Source organism: Eretmochelys imbricata, chromosome 9, assembly GCF_965152235.1.
Source record: "Eretmochelys imbricata isolate rEreImb1 chromosome 9, rEreImb1.hap1, whole genome shotgun sequence".
Lineage (NCBI taxonomy): Eukaryota > Metazoa > Chordata > Testudines > Cheloniidae > Eretmochelys > Eretmochelys imbricata.
In genome coordinates this window covers 2,610,078-2,627,546 of record NC_135580.1, presented here as the reverse complement: position 1 = coordinate 2,627,546, position 17,469 = coordinate 2,610,078, and the positions used below count along the sequence as shown (strand labels likewise).

General features: G+C 45.9%; 1 non-coding gene across 1 annotated transcript; it reads right to left on the bottom strand.

Moving 5' to 3' along the window:
* Positions 1 to 10,264: 10,264 nt before the first annotated feature.
* On the bottom strand, positions 10,265 to 10,337 carry TRNAK-CUU (transfer RNA lysine (anticodon CUU)). Its single transcript has one exon. It is a non-coding gene; the product is annotated as a tRNA-Lys (tRNA).
* Between the last annotated feature and the right edge of the window lie 7,132 nt (positions 10,338 to 17,469).

Here is a 17,469-nt window from a genome sequence, read left to right as displayed (position 1 = left end):
GCTGTGATGTATTTATGTGATGTATTTTTCTCAAGCTTTAAGGAAAGCTTGAGAAAAATTGCTTCATACGTTTCTGAGTTCTACTTTTGTAGCTACATTTGATCTAGTTGACATACATCCGACGAAGTGGGTATTCACCCACGAAAGCTTATGCTCCAATACATCTGTTCGTCTATAAGGTGCCACAGGACTCTTTGCTGCAAAACACAAGATGTGGTTTTAGTGTGTGACTGCTACAAACCACCAAATCACACAAAGGAACAGGAGGATTGGTTCCTTTTGCATCTATCTATGATGTGTAGGAAGAAAAACTGTGATTGTGGGGGACTTCAATCTGAGACATATGCAGGAGGTCTCACACTGCCAGTACTAAAACATCTTTGGAATTTCTCAATATTATAGATGAGAATTTCCTAACTCTAAAAGTGTTGCATCCAACGCAGGAGAATTCTATATTGGACCCTGTCTTGACAAATGAAGAAGAACTGGTCACCAAATTAAAAATGAATGGTACCTTAGGTACAAATGATCATGACTTGATCACATTTATAATATGCAAACAGAATAACGCCCAGACCAGTGATACATATACTTGGTACTTTAAAAAGGCCAGTTTCACACAGCTGAAAACAATGAGCCAAATCAGCTGGGAGAAAGAATTTAATCAGAAAAATGTGAAAGGTAATTGGGAATTGATTAAGAACACTTTGTGAGAAGCCCCCAAAGCCACAATCTTGCAGTCAAGGAAGGTCACATGGGTTGTGATGGGGTGTACCTGGCCCATCGTGGCCCCTTGCTGGAGGGCCTCTGGTCCTACTACTCCCTGCCCCAGAAAAGGAGTCCAGAAGGTGGCTTCTCCAGGTCTTGCCTAGAAAGGCCGCATGGAAGCAGCCAATCAGAGCCCAGCTGGCTCAAATAAAAGCAGCAGCAGGGGCTGAGCAGGTCAATGCCCAGCTGGGACTAGGGTGGCTGCTAGACAAATTCAGACTGGACATTTTTAACAGGGACAGTCACCACTGGCGCTTCCTCGAGGTCGAGGATCATCTTTCACAGGTTTTATTGTTCATAGGTTCTTTGATGACTGAGGAGTCCAATCCTTGAGCCACAGGCTCATTGGCAGACATTGCAGGTGGTGTTGGAAGACAGGGCTGGGCCACGATTGCTGCCTGATTGTCTTTTCTTTCTTTTCTGACGTTTTTCCTCAACCAGGGCAAGGCGATTTTCTGCAAAAGTGGACGTTCCCTCTCTGACAAGTCTTTACCAGTTATCCCTGTCCTGGGCTGCTGTTTCCCAGTGTGTGATGTAAATGCCACAGTGACAGTTATTTACCATTGACATGACTTGCCAAGGGTTCTAGTGGATTTTCCATCATTGATCATTTTTAAAATCAAGTTTGGATGTTTTTCTAAAAAATCTGCCTATTCCCTGGCTCATGTTATACAGGAGGTCAAACTAGATGATCATGGTGGTCTCTTCTAGCCTTGGAATCTATGAAATACCTGTATACTCTCACATACTTTCCTTATGTTTTGATCAGAAATTTTGTATACACAACCTTAACTCATGAAATGACTTTTCTCAAACTTTGCTTATTTTTTGGATCTCATTGGAATTTACAGCACAAGCCAAGTTTGAAAGAACTTGATTGAGTAGTTCAAAATTTTTGGGTACTGAAAGCATTCAGTGAATACTGAACTGTTGGGTTTGGTGTTAGAATTATTTTAGAAAACTAGAGGCATTGGGAAGTGCTTTAACTTAATCCAAACTTGCCAGGCCTGCTAAAGTTTGCCAAACCTTAAAACAGCTTTTGGAAGTTCCCAGCAGACCTTCTCGTGAAGAAGAGGTCAACCTGCCATTCTAGAAGAATTAAAACAGAACTTGTAATCAAGAATGGCTAAATTCTGTTCCCACCTCTGAGATGCTGGGCCTGATTCTGCTCTCATTTTCACTGCAGTAATTATGCTAGCTTCAGGGGTGTAACTCCTGACCTGCACCAGTATAAATAAAAGGCGAATCAGGCCCATTATTTCGTTAGGCCTCACAACATCCCCTATGAAGTAGATAAATGTAATTATCTCCATTTTATAAAAGGAGGGGGGAAAAATGAGACTTAGAAATACTTTCTCTGCCACTGTCTGAACTTGGGCAGGTCAACATTAGAATTCGGTCTCTCTTTGACTGCTCAGAGAGCCTATAACAGCCAGGAACTAAGCCCAGGTCTCCAGAGGCCCAATCTTCTGTCTTTGTCTCAAGACCACGTCTCCTTTCTGCCTCGCTAAGCCTTACCCCTTAGACCCCCCTTTTATCCAGCAGCATTTTTTTCATTTTATTTATCGTTAACATCGGGGGAACTAAGTTCCATATAGAATCATAGAATATCTGGGTTGGAAGGGACCTCAGGAGGTCATCTAGTCCAACCCCCTGCTCACAGCAGGACCAATCCCCAATTTTTGCCCCAGATCCCTAAATGGCCCCCTCAAGGATTGAACGCACAACCCTGGGTTTAGCAGGCCAGTGCTCAAACCACTGAGCTATCCCTCCCCCCTTATACAGCAATGAAGTGAAAGAGAGGCAGACAGAAAACACCCTCTGTATCAGCTATAAAGAGCCCCGCACCCCACAGCAGCAGGCTGCACTCCACTGGTGAGGGGCTGCAGTGGCTGCCAGCTGTCCCTTCCGGCAGCTGTGTAACTTCTAGTTCTCTCTAACCAGCAGAGTGGGATAAACCAAGCCTAGGAGTGGGGTGAGATGATCCCATTCTACAGATGAGGGAAAACATTTCCCTGGATCAGTTTAAGTGACTTATTAAAGGATGCAGAAGTCAATCCGAGACACAACTGGGCACAAATCCCAGTGTCTCCTATAGCCGGTCCTTCCGCACCTTATGATTAAAGCTGGGATCACTGTGCAATAGATATACACATCAGGAGATTTATTTTTGCTGGTTACTCACTCTGTCCTCCTACCACCCTTCCTCTGTCTCCCAATATAATAGCGAGTGATGGCAGCAGGAGGAGTAAGGTGTTTATGTGGAAGTTAGGTTAGATAGCTTCCAAAGATGGGCTCTAACAGGAATCCTGCCTTTCAGTGGTGGGCATCTGGGGCCAAATTAATTGTTGGTGTAAGTGGGCAGAACCCCATTGATGTCAGTGGTGTTGTGTCTGCGGATGGAAGCTGGGTGCTTGGCTCCCAGTTCCTCTCTGAGGCTCACCCAGGCAAGAGGCTTATAAAAATGGGATAAAAGGAAGTCTTGAGTGGCTTTAACATAAAGGTAGAATCAGGCCTCTAAAGCTGCCCTTTGAAATCCAGCAGGTCACTGATTCCTTTGTACTGTTCCAAACTGGCAATAATCAGAACCGGGCTAGATTCCACTCACATTCTTTTCACTACATGTTCCTTATCGTCTGGATTTCCCTGCCTTCGGAGAACCTTCTCACCACCCCTCTCCTGTCCAGCTCATTTATTGAACAGTCACTTTGGATAATAATGTCCTTTCTAAAAACCATTCTGGCTGAAATCCAAAATATCAAAGATCACACACAAACACACAATCTGTCTCTCAGCTGAGTATGACACACACACACTTTGTGAATCAGTGAATTTTCCATCTCTGACATGTCAGTACCATTTTCAAATTATTTACATATATATCTGCCCTTTTAAAAAAAACATGGTGTTGCTCTAATCATAGTAATGGGCCAAAGCAGTGCAGAGCCGACAAGGAGCAGCCTTTGCCCTTCCTTACTGTGCTATTGTACAATAAGGATGTGCATCACAAGGTGATTTGTACAGCCTATAATCTCAGTCATTCACATGAGCAGTCCCACCGACTGCAGGAGCGAGTACTACTCACAGGAGTAAGGGCTTGTGCAATCAGGCCCTAGGTATGTCTAGTTCTGACCTGTGTGTTGTGCTTACAGAGGTGTTATGTCTTTGGACTGACCAGTCCAGTCTCCTGCAAAAGGCTTCCCCTTGTATTACCAAGCATCCAAGTCATTGCAGATGTCCTAAAAAGGCTACCAACTCACCTACTGCTGCTCTCTCTTAAAACTCCCACCTTCCATTGCCCAGAATATACTGCTCTACGGGCATGCCCAGACACCAAGCCGGTGAAAGTTCTTAGATCACCAGAGGAGCTCTGTTGAGAATCTGGCTCGCGGCTCATGATCAGTTGTAACTTGGTCAGCCTGCTGTTAGTTAAGCTGTGCACTAACTATGGACTTGAAGAGATCTCCCTGCCCCTTGCTCCCCTGTCCACTTCTCACATGCAGGCCCCATTGGACTCCAGCATCCCATGGCATAGTGGGCTCACTCATGGGCCTGCTTGCTGTCAGTTCTCCTATTAGGTTAGCACCTAAGGGGTGAAGGAAATCTTGTGGCAAAGCACATTCCTCCAAGGGTTCAAGCTCAGTTTTTCCTGCACAAGACTTTAGCATCTGATGAGAAGAATCATAGTCAGCCTTTGAGGTTTGCTTATCTCAAAACTAAAACAAAGGCGGCAGCATCCTGGAGTACAGTGCTTCCCCCCGCCCTGCCTCGTAAAATACCCTGGGACACCCATCAAGGTCAAGGACCCATGTACCCTGCAACAAGCTAGACCTATTGTGACGCTGCACCCCACATTCTTCATAGTGATATGATAGGATTATAGCGTAATTGTAATGTATTCAAGATAAGTCATGCGAGGGGTCATTGGCAAGGCGATGATTTGCTAAATAGGATTATCCTATTTGTAGGCATGTATCATTTTTGTATCTGGAGTTATGAATATTAACTATGTACCTGTATTTCAGATGTATTTACACCTGGGTAATGCCCACTACACAAGATGCTTTCAGTCTAGATAGCAGGTGAGGAAGGGCCTATTCAGGGAAACGGGCCATTAGGAAAAAACAATAGGCCTTAGGAGAAGCTTATCTTTCAGCTGGGGAGCCTTCCTGAGAAAGCTACAGACAGCCTCCAAGTAATGGCTGCTGTGACTCTACAAGGACATGTGACCAGACCACATGTCTCTGGGCTCCATCTTGGATGTCAGTATTTTTCCACGGGCTGGGCTGGGAACCAAGCTTTGGAACAAAGCTTTTCCACCATATGCAAAAGCTATATAAGGCAGGGAGTGACATCAGCTGGTGCTCTTCATTCCCTACACAAGAAGACTCCTGGAAACACCTGAGGAACAAAGACTGAATTGGAGGGAAGTGCTGGACCCAGGCTAAAGGGATTTCTAGCCTGTGAATGAAACACCTGGGGATTCCAAGCTGTAAAGCAAGTGCAGCGTGCACCTTAATCTGCAGCCTGCTTGAATAGCAGATCATCACCTTATCTATTTAGTATATTAAGGTTAGTTTGTATGTTTTGTTTATTTGCTAGGTAATCTGCTTTGATCTGTTTGCCATCACTTAAAATCTATCCTTTGTAGTTAATAAACCTGTTTTTGTTTTATCTAAAAAAGGTGAGTTGGAATGCAGTGTGTGGGAATCAAAGCTCAGGGGCAAAAACCTATTGCATATTCCTTTCCACATTAAGGGAGGGCGCAAACTTTATAAGCTTACAGTGTACAGTTCCCTGTGCAGCGCAAGATGGTATAGTTTTGGGTTTATATCCCCGGGGGCGTGCATGAGGAGCTGGGAGTTGCCTTAGCTGTAGCCTTCCTATGCAGGGGCTGGTCAGAGAGCCTGCATGTAACTGTAGCTAGGTGTGGCCCGACCTATATGAAGGCTGATGAAAGTGCAGACTGGAGGGCTTTGGAGCTTGTCACAGCAGTACAGTGTGCAGGAGCCCAGGTGGTGGGTCAGAGGACTCAGTGGTACCCCAGTTCCAGGTGGCACCCTGGGGGGAACCCATCACACCTATATCCCTCAACCAGGGCTCCTGGCTTCTGTATCCCTCCAATGCAGCAGGTTGAAAATTCTGTGAAAAATTCAAGTGACTTCAAAAATGTAGGTTTCCACTAGATTATGAACATGAACAATTCAGTGGGCCGTGCCTGTGCTCTTTTTATATCGATGTTAAATTTGATTCACTTGACTCTGTTCCACACACAGAGTTGTGGCTCTAAAAAACCCCACCTCAACGAGGGGCGTAGCTCCCAATGCTGAGGCACTGTTTATGCTGGCGCCTTACAGCGCTGCTATTTGCTGTGCTCAGGGGCGTGTTTTTTCACCCCCTCTGCGCGAGAAAGTTGCAGCGCTGTTAATTGCCCGTGTAGACGAGGCCTCAGAGTTGCACTACGGAAACTGTCAGGATTGAGAATGGAGATGCCAGGAATCTAATAGTGCACAGCTGGTGGTGTTGGCCCTGGTGCGCTGTGAGAAGCAGTTTGGGGTGATCAGAGAAGTAAATTAGCTGGATGTTTGTGCTAAAATGATTGGCAGTGAAATGAAGCAGAGGACTCCATTGCTCTTGTGTTAGCTCCTGTTGTGATAACTGGGACAGTGGGCAGATCTCTCAGCTAGTCTGCAGACTCAGGAAGGTGAAGGCACATCATCAATTTACAGCCGGCTCATGTTTCAACTGTTAGTATTTTTTAATCAATGACTGTTAGCCCCAGATTAATACAACACAAAACAGAATACAGGAAAGAATGCTGCAGTTACCAAATCCACCTGGAGAAGTGACTGCAGCACCATTCACTCCTAACTAACTCCCCAAAACTCCCCTCCTTATACACTTCAGGACTAAGAAAACTTCCTTTCCTATAACCGAGCTAAATGAGGAGTTCGTTTTATGATATCTCAGTTTACCTAATCAATGAGCTAAAGATATCTGTAACGTATTTGGTCTTCTGTGGTATCTCAGCTTATCTAACCAATAGGCTAAAAATACCTGTAACTAAGTCCTTAGTAGGAATTGTTGCCCAGGGCATTTTCTGTAATAAGAGAGATCTTAGCTTATCAATCAGGAAAGACTTGTTAATATCAAGTATCCCTCATGAGTGACAAGTGGTCTTTTCCTGGACATCTGGATTTTCCATGGGTCAGCAGGGTTGGGGTAAAAATATTATACACATTCCATTATCTGGTCAGACACCAAAATTCACCCTATGTATAAAGTCCCTAGAATTATAGATACGAAGCTCTTTGGTTCATGCACAAAGGGTCATTTTGTTCTAGATACAAAGAATCCTGAGGAGTCAGCTCCATTTGCTTGCACTAAGGTTTTCTTCACAACTTTATGCAGCAGAGTTTTTAATGAAACCTTAGTTTTTGGAGCTCTATTGTGTTGCAAGGAGTAGATATACTACTGTAGAATATGCCAGTTAATCTCAGTATATACAGAGCCCCAAGTATTTTCAAAGTCTCCTTGCCACATTCCATGGAGTTTATGCCTGCTTACATCAGGATTTAAGTTGTCCTAGATTTTAAATCTGAACACAGACTAAGAAACAAATGACAGGCCAAATTAATCCCCCAGGTAACTTTTTGACTTTGGTGGAATTTCCCTAGCAGCGAGTTTGCCCTGCCACTCATGCTGTGTAGGCAATGCCAAGGACCCCGACTGAGGTTCTGGCTTGCACTTCATTATCAAACTCCATTTTTTGTAGTTTGGTTAGCCTGCTGCCAGGAATCTGTAATACAAAAGGAGGAACAGAGCCAAACCTTTTCCCTACAGGATTGTGTCCATCTCCTTTTATCTGGCAAAGCTGCTGCTTGAGAACTCATTTGTTGTTGGTCTTCCTTACCGTTTTGGACAATACCAAATTCAAAACTCAGTTTGCCTCTAGTTTTAGATATTAAATCCATTCTCAGTGGAGTTCAAAGTGAAGCCCTCTCCATGGCCTACAACAGACTCAGCACAACAGTTTGGAAGCTGAGCAGAGGTCACACTGAGGCAGGACCATGTATACCTAGATCATTCCTGACAGATGTTTGTCTAACCTGTTATTAAAAAAGTCCAATGACAGGGATACCGCAACCTTCCTAGTCCAGTACCTAACTATCACTATAGTTCCTCCTAATATCTAACCTAAATCTCCCTTGCAGATTAAACCCATTACTAATTGTCCTATCTTCAATGGACATGGAGAACAATTGGTCACCATCCTTTATAACAGCCCTTACCATATTTGAAAACTCTCATCAGGTCTCCCCTTAGGCTCTCTCAAGAATAAACATGCCTGGTTTCTTTAATTTTTCCTCATAGGTCAGATTCTCTAAACCTTTTATCACTTTTGTGGCTCTCCTCTGGATTCTCTCTAATTTGTCCACATCTTTCTTAAAGTGTGGCACCCAAAACTGGACACAATACTCTAGCGAAGGCCTCACCAGTGCCAAGTCACGTAGGACAATTACATCCCATGCTTGGCATATGACATTCCTTTTAACACACCCCAGACCTATATTAGCCTTTTTCACCACTGCATGACATTGTTGGCTCATGTTTAATTCAATACACTATAACCCCCAGATTCTCTTCAGCAGTACCACCACCTAGCCAGTTATTCCCCATTTTGTAGTTGTGCATTTGACTTGTTTCCTTTGTAAGTTACGTATTTGGTAGTTATCTTTTTCTGAATTTCCTCTTGTTGATTTCAGACTGTAGAAGATGCACCACCAACCCCCACAGTGCTTCCCAGTGGTCAGGTAGGGGTTGGCAGGTTGCCTTCCTGTTAGCAGTTTGGTCCTGCCCTTCAGTGCTCCTGCCCAAAGCGTTTCTAGTCCTCCCCTCCTGCACAGGGGCAGGGTCTCTGAGTAGTCAAGGCCCATTTCAGCAGGTCTTTTTCATTAGGTGAAGGGCCCTGGGAGGGTGTAAAGGAGCCCAGGCTCCCCTCTCCACCAAGCCCCAGTCCAGGATTCAACAGTGGGGGGCTACACTTGGTCCCTTGGGGTGCTAAGTTGTCCACCCTCCCTGGACCACTTCCTACCCCCATCCCTTTTACTTGCACCAAAGTAAGTCACTTCTTGTAGGTCTCTGAGCCGCCCGCTTGGCCTCTGGCCTCTCTCTGGTGGGTTCTTTTCTGCTCTGAGTCGTGAGGCCTCAGGCAAGGCGCTCCTGGGCAGGCTTTCCTACTAGGGCAGCAGCCTGCTCCCTTCTACTGCCTGCTCCCCGTTTAAAGCCCTGCCTCCAGCAAGTGCAGGCCCTGCAGGTGTGGTGGGCAGGGCCACCTGGGCCCAGGGTTGCTCTTTAACCCCTTGTCCTCCAGTGTGGGGTTTGTAAACCCAATCACACAGACCAATTCTCCAATGTGTCAAGGCCATTTTGAACTCTAATCCTGTCTTCCCAAGTACTTGCGAGCCCCCTCCCCCTCCGCTAGGTGTCATTTGCAAACTTTAGAAGTATATTCTCCACTCCATTAGCCAAGTCATTAGTGAAAATATTGACTTGTAGAGGGCCCAGGACTGACCTCTTCAGGATGCCAGTAGATATACCATCCTTGTCTGACAGTGAACCCTTGATAATGGCTCTGAGTACAGCCTTGCAACCAGTTGTGCATCCACCTTATAGTAACTCCATCTAGACCACATTTCCCTCATTTTCTTATGAGAGTGTCCCATGGGACTGTGTGGAAAGCCTGATTAAACCACTGATTACCCCTCACCCCTAGGACATGAACCCTGTCAAAGAAGGAAATTAGGTTGGTTTGGCAGGACAAATCCATGCTGGTTGCGCCTTCGAACCCTATGATCCTGTAAGTGCTTACAGTGGTGCTGGAACGTTTTTTTTAATGGGGGTGCTGAAAGCCAGCTAATGAAACTGTAAACCACGTGTGTTCAAAAGCCATACGGAAAAGTGCAATTCTTGCTCACGCCATGCAGGTGTAGCACAGCGCTGGGATTCTCAAGAACCATGAAATGAAGCGAGCTTCCTTCTTACAGCACGAGCAATAACTTTTCACAATGAAACCTGGGGCGGGGGAGGAGCTGCAGCACCTGCTGCACCCCGAGTTCCCATGCCAGGGGGTGCTTACAAAGGGATTGTTTAGCAATTTGTTCCCCTATCTTTCAAGGTATCAAAGTTAGGCTGACAGGTCTATCATTCCCTGGGTCCTCTTTGTTCCCTTTTCAAAGAGAGGTACTATGTTTGCCCTTCTCCAGACCTCTGGGACCTCACCCATTGTCCAGGAGTTCTCAAAGATCATAGAATATCAGGATTGGAAGGGACGTCAGGAGGTCATCTAGTCCCACCCCCTGCTCAAAGCAGGACCAATCCCCAGTTTTTGCCCCAGATCCCTAAATGGCCCCCTCAAGGATTGAACTCACAACCCTGGGTTTAGCAGGCCAATGCTCAAACCACTGAGCTATCCTTCCCTGCAAAGAAAAGCTCACGCCCAACGTGGGGCACGAACCCACGACTCTGGGATTAAGAGTCCCATGCTCTGCCAACTGAGCTAGCCAGGCGCCAAGATCATCGCTACCAGTGCAGGAATAACTGTATACAGGGTTTAGCACCATGCCTGTGTGGTACTAAGAAAGGCTCTCCTCGTGATGTGTACGGAGCCCTGCCTTGACAGGGGAAGGATGTGATCTTTTGCTAACATCAGGGCCATTGCTGCACATGAGCACGCAGTCCTCATCCCATGCTTATCAGCAATGGAGCTGTCTCAGGTAGGCACTGTCCATCACAGTGAGAGTGCTACCCATGGCACTGGCCAGACGAATGCCCCCAAGCAAAACGGAGTCTCCTGGGGACAGGGGCATTGAGCTCTGCTGCAGGAAAAGCTTTCAAGGGCTCAGGGGAGAACGCTTCAAACGGCTAGGACCAGAGCTTTCCCTGACTCAGCACCTGCCAGGCTGAAGGCAAGAGGATGCTGTGCAGATGCCAAGTTCCAGCTTTAGGCACTGGGCCCGTAATCCTCTGTTCCACATCCAGCAAGCCTGCGCATGGAGCCGACTTGGCATGTTTAAATTTTCATGGCAGAGCTTTAGGCTCTTGCTTTCTCATGCATTGTGATGTTCCCAGTTGCTCCTGGCTCATTTTCTTACATACCCTCTATCATTATCATTTGGGTGTAAAACTGGACCTGCTGTTTCACTAGGATATGCGGGCAGGATGATCTCTCTCTGCCATATGTGATTCCCTAGCATTTGTATTGCCAAGACAGCAGTACATTCCAGAGAGAGGCCCCAGACTTGAACACCCTTAAGTTTGGCTGGTGGGTGGGTTTCACAATGTGAACTGGAATCCAGGACAACATTTTGCAACTGGCCCATATATTTGAGATGAACCATAAACCCCAGTTCAACCCCCCCAAATCTGGGGTGTCCAATATCTGATCTGAAACAAAATTTTGCATCTTGGAAAATGTACTGCAGGGAACAACTCTGCACCAGCAGGGAAATGGACTAGATCTCTAAAAGGTCTTTTCTTTCTCCCAGTGATTCTATAATATGGAATACCCCATAGAATCCCTTGGGGTAACTGGGATATGGCCAGAAGGCGTTTCCCCAGAGAGCCCATTTCTATGAATTTCCGCAGTAGATCTCACTGGTGCTATGCTGTCAAGGAAGGTTCCACCGTTTTTTCTCTTCTGTTGTTGCTTTCATTTCTTTTAAGTGAATTTAGTTGTGATGAAGAGTGCTGGCTTGGCAGCTTGTGGACACTTAATTCCCCCAGCTAGCCACAGGGTGGCTACGCACAAGCCATGGCAGAGTGAGCATCCACAACAACGCCCATGCAAATGTGCTTCATTGCTGCCGTGGAGGGATCACCACTTGAGGCAAAAGGGAGCTCAGACTCCACGGCCCATTCAATCCACAGGCTCTTTACTGAGGGTTCTGACCAGCAGGCCCAACAGAGCCCATGGCAATGGTGTTTATCGAGATTTGGATTCTTGTCTATAAGCCTGATTCCATCAGTTCATTTCACACACAACCCAACCTGAACCTTCATGACCCCCAGGCCTATGGCATCCCAGAAAGCTAGCGACTCACTTGGTGTGCACAGGTGCAGTTCTGCGCATGGAAAGAGTGGCAAGTCCTATTTTGTGCAATGGACATGCCCATGCAAAGTAGCACCTGAAAGTTCAGAGACTGCGCTGAGCCCCTCTGAAAATGTGGCCCTTTGGAGTCTCACTGTACTCAAGACAGGCAAGATGGTTGTGGGTGATAGGAACATTTCCTTCTTGCTTTTCAGACTATGTGAGTTCAAAGCCTGCTCTATTCTGTTTGAGATATTACAGCCTGTTATAATTGCCATCCAGCTGGAACTGTGTATGCTTTGCAAATTGAACACTACCACCTTCTGGTGGAATCATGAACAGTTATTTTAATGACAGGTTTCAGAGTAACAGCCGGGTTAGTCTGTATTTGCAAAAAGAAAAGGAGGACTTGTGGCACCTTAGAGACTAACCAATTTATTTGAGCATGAGCTTTCGTGAGCTACAGCTCACTTCATCGGATGCACACTGTGGAAACTGCAGAAGACATTATATACACAGAGACCATGAAACAATACCTCCTCCCACTCCACTCTCCTGCTGGTAATAGCTTATCTAAAGTGATCACTCTCCTTACAATGTGTATGATAATCAAGTTGGGCCATTTCCAGCACAAATCCAGGTTTTCTCAACCCCTCCCCCCCCCACCACACACAAACCCACTCTCCTGGTGGTAATAGCTTATCTAAAGTGACCACTCTCCTTATGCAAGGTAACCTATTTCCCCTTGTTTTTTCCTACCCCCCCACCCCCGACGTTCTTATTAAACCCTGGATTTGTGCTGGAAATGGCCCACCTTGATTATCATATACTTTGTAAGGAGAGCGGTCACTTTAGATAAGCTATTACCAGCAGGAGAGTGGGTTTGTGTGTGGGGGGGAAGGGGGGGTGAGAAAACCTGGATTTGTGCTGGAAATGGCCCACCTTGATTATCATACACATTGTAAGGAGAGTGGTCACTTTAGATAAGCTATTACCAGAGGAGAGTGGGTTTGTGTGTGGGGGGGGGGGAGGGGGGGTGAGAAAACCTGGATTTGTGCTGGAAATGGCCCAACTTGATTATCATACACATTGTAAGGAGAGTGATCACTTTAGATAAGCTATTACCAGCAGGAGAGTGGGGTGGGAGGAGGTATTTTTTCATGCTTTGTGTGTATATAAAAAGATCTTCTACACTTTCCACAGTATGCATCCAATGAAGTGAGTTGTAGCTCACGAAAACTTATGCTCAAATAAATTGATTAGTCTCTAATCCCCTCCACCCTTTATTCCCTGCCATTCTATGTAAAGACCTATACACTTTAATGCATATGTACCGTACGGCTTCACGAACAATCCTGCCTGAGACAGGTGTTCAGATACTTTAGTGATGGACATGGTAGAAGAACCTATATAGACTAGATCGCATGTATGTATTCAACAGCAGTTTCAAGGCCTTGCTTTTGCCATTCCTTCACTATTTAACTAAGTCACTAATTGGGAGGATGTAGAGCAGGGCTGTTTAAACAACCTGATGTCTCAGGCCAAGAATCAAAATGATCAAAGTTTCCCTGCATCCCATGCTGGAGGCTCACACAGCTGAGGCCTGGTCTACACTACATAGTTAGGTTGACGCAAGGCAGCTTACATCCACCTAGCTGTGGATGTGTCTACACTTAAATTTTGCTCCCGCTGGCATAAGTATCCTAACATCACCGCCCTGAGCAGCATAGAGTCATGGTCTATGTAGTTAGGTTGACACAGTGATCATGTAGACATGGTTACTGGCCTCCAGGAGCTGTCCCACAGTGCATCTCTGGTCACCATTATGAACTCCTGTTGCCCAGGGGTCAGGTGGACAGGAAACTGCCCCTACCCTTTAAAGCCCTGCAAATTTTTGAAATTCTGTTTCCTGGTTGCCCGGCTTGGTGAGAACACCTAGTAGCTCTCCACTGTTGATTGCAACTGCCCAGCTGATGATGCTGACTACATGCTGCAGACGCGCTCCTGCCTGGAGTACACAGGAGGGGGTGGATCTCCTGAGTCTGTGGAGAGAAGAGGCTCTGCAGGCACAGATCCGACCCAGCCATGGAAACATGATGTCTATGAGCAGATTGCGTGGGAGATGCACGAGAAGGTCTACAACACGGACCAGCAGCAGTGCTGTGTGAAAGTCAAGGAGCTGCAGCCGGCGTACCAGAAGGCCAGGGGAGGCCAACAACCAATCCAGTGCTGATCCGCAGCCCTGCCACTCTTACAAACAGCTGCAAGCCATCCTCAGTGGAGAGACGCCCCCTCCCAAAAGCACCATGGATATTTCCGAGGAGCCTGAATCACAGATTGCTGCCATGAACAGCAAGGATGAGGAAGTGGATGAGGAAGAGGGAGTATGGGGGACAAGTGACTGGGGGATCCGGCTGTGCAGTGACCCAGGACATGTTTTAGACTGAAGGAACAGAAGTTTGACACCGTGTAGAGTCAAGCACGAGGGTTTATTACATGCAGCGCTGGCGGAGTGTCACTTTGCTTATTAGGCTCAGTGAGACACTGCTAAACAATTGATTACCATAGATTATATAGGGCACCAATGGGCGGAGAGAAGCGATGGAGTGGGAGTTCCCGGCCCCTGGATAGGTTCTAGCAGCAAGACAAAATTAGCACAGTAAACCAGTAGTATAAAAGATTACATAATGGCTCCTCCCATGGCTCAGGTTAACATGTTTGCTAATATACAGGTGTTATCCCTCAAAATTCTCCACTTGCAATGTGTAAGTTAAATCCTGATTTCAGGTGCATAGAAATGATGGTGGCTCTTTCCAGACAGGTTGGCCCACAGGTACATTCCTGGAGGATCTTAAAGCAAAAAAGAACAGTAAAGAGTACACAGCAATGACTGTTGGATCATATTAAAGAAGTTCTGTATTAAAATCACAAATGAGTTTGATTCCCCATAGTTTAAATTCCAGGGTATTACTAATTAAGAAGTCTCTTGGTTTTTAGTACTGTTTCTCTCCCTCTGTGTGTGAAACTTGCAAGCTGCTAATTGCGTTAGTACATTCTAAGACAGAATCTGTTCTCAAAGCAATTCACACAGAGAGAGACTCAAAGCAATACTCTGTAACAACAGAAACAGCACCCAGAGACTCCCCGCCCTTTTGTTGTATTAACAATTGTGATTAAAATAGAGATAGAGGATGTATGTGGATGGATGCTTGATGTGGATAATAACTGAATGATCAGGGAGGTGCCAGCCTAAGAATCCAGTGTCCATCGGCCGAAGAAGGTGTCAAGTGGAAATAACCAGAGGACCCCCGGAGGGCAGACTGGAATCCACCCAACAGCCTCAAGAATGGGAGAACCAAAGAACAAGATAACATCTGGCAGCATGGAGCCGTCAGGAATGTGACATCTGCTGATTGATTCAGCAACAGCATGATGAAGCAATTCCCATAGACTGGCACAGGAAGAAATTCCTTTAAAAATGGACTCTAGAAAGTGAGAACTTTGGGGTCTGATTCTGCAAACCAACTTCCCGGAGCATCAGATGAGCATCTGACAAGGCCCTGCTCCCTCCTCATGTCCAGGCCACCTGGCCAGCGGCTTGGCATGAGCAACTCTAAGGCTGGTAACTATGATAACAATCTTGCAGAACCTCTGTGTGTGTGTATATATATGAATGAATGTGTGAATAAATATGAGATTGAATGGAATGTTATAGCTATAACTAACTGCTTACTAGGATTCTTTCTGTATTCACAATAAATGTGGTATTTTGCCTTTTCCTCTTTAATAAGATCCTGCTGTTTTTTATTTTATTGGTATAACATGACAATCGTGTATAGTTCACCAATACGTTCCTGTGAACTAGGATTGGCATCTGTGAGGGACGGATGCCATAACTCATGCTGTCATGTTAGGCCTCTCCCTGAACCTTGGTCGGCAGTATGTACAGTTATCTCCTCCTGAACCAGGGAGCAGACTGTAAGGCCTCTCTCAGTGAGTTATGTGCCTATAATTCATAAGCCTCCCAATTACTGCTCTCCCCGGGAGTTATGCTGTCTCATCTTCTTTTATGTACAGTTGAACACACAAGGTTGTTTCCTGCTTATCCCAGCTTTTCTTTAGCCGTGTATTGTCCATTGTTAACTAGGCCTCATGCCTCAGACCAGGCCGCGGAGTTTGGGCCTATGTGACAGATTGTTAACAGACACTGTGCTCAAGATCTTACATACATATTATTGGAATTTTGGCCCTTCATAGACTCCACTGCAGTCCAGCCACTCCTGACAGTTGAACATGGGCCAGCCTGATACAGGGGAAGCAACTTCTGGTAAGTATGCAGTTTGCTTAGAAATTATAGGGATGGAACCCCCAAAGTAGCAGGATGCATCTTTTAATTTACTCTTTTTTTACTTCTGCTAGAAGAGGTAGTGAAACAACCAAGAGAGGCAGAGTTGTCATCTGCTTTTCATTCCCTTCTAGAGTTCCACGGAAGCGGGCCTCACGGAGCAGTTTGTTTGTGTGCACCAGGATGTCCTGTGAATCCTCCGTAGAGATCTCGATGAAACTTTCATGGAGGTACTCTGCAATCCTCTGCCAAAAGTTTCTGGGGCAGGCTGCCTTATTTCTTTCTCTGAGGTAGGACACTTTCCCACACCACTCAGCAATTATTTCAGCAGGCATGATTGCAGTACCCAGGCTAGCAGCATACGGATCTGGATGGTATCGGGATGCCAGCAGCAGCTGTGCTCTCTCTGCCTGTGTTACTTGGGGTTTTCTGGATGAAAAGCTCTGGTAACTAATCTGTGTTTTCCAGGCAGCGTCAGGACATAAATCAATGTGGACACAGCTCCTCTGTCTGATAAATGATTGGTACACACAAGAGTGCTTTCACTCCAGAATCCTTTTTTATTGAGTCTAAAGCACATATCAAAACCTAGTAATAGTCTAGAACCAGGGTTTTGGAGCTGTGCTCCGGCTCCGCTCCAGCTTCAGGCAAAAACCTGCAGCTCCACTGCTCCGGAGCTGCTCTGCGCTCCAGTTCTGGGCTCGGCTCCAAAGCCCAGTCTAGAACATCCCAGAATATAGTTATCCAAAGTCTGGGATGGTGTTGACCGATTCAGCAGCAGGGTTCTGGTGGCCAGCATTTCTCCTTGCCACTGGAGAGTTTGATGTCAGTCTCCTACTTGTAGAAACCCCCCAAACTTCTCTCCCAAGCTCCTCCAAAGGACACTCTCTAACTAAACTCATTATAGGTTTTCTCCAAAGCCAATAACTCATAATGGCCTCTAATAGGTTAGCAATCTCCCTAGCAACAGTGAATAATAATACATTATTCTACTTATCAGCAAAGCAACTTCAACAAAAAACTTACGGACACAGGCACCCAGACCAAGGTCAGCTATTCACACTTCATCCCCTTCACATGACTCTGTCCTTTCACATTATCTGTCTTAGTTAGTAACACTGCAATTGTGCAGATGTTTTTCTTCTGTCTGCCTAAGCCATGGCCACATTTTTCCTGACTCTGTGGTGTCCTCCCTTCCAGTTTATGTGGGCAAAGTGCCCAAGATGGATGTGGGTTATGTCAAATCCAGTTCTTTCATAACGCCTGT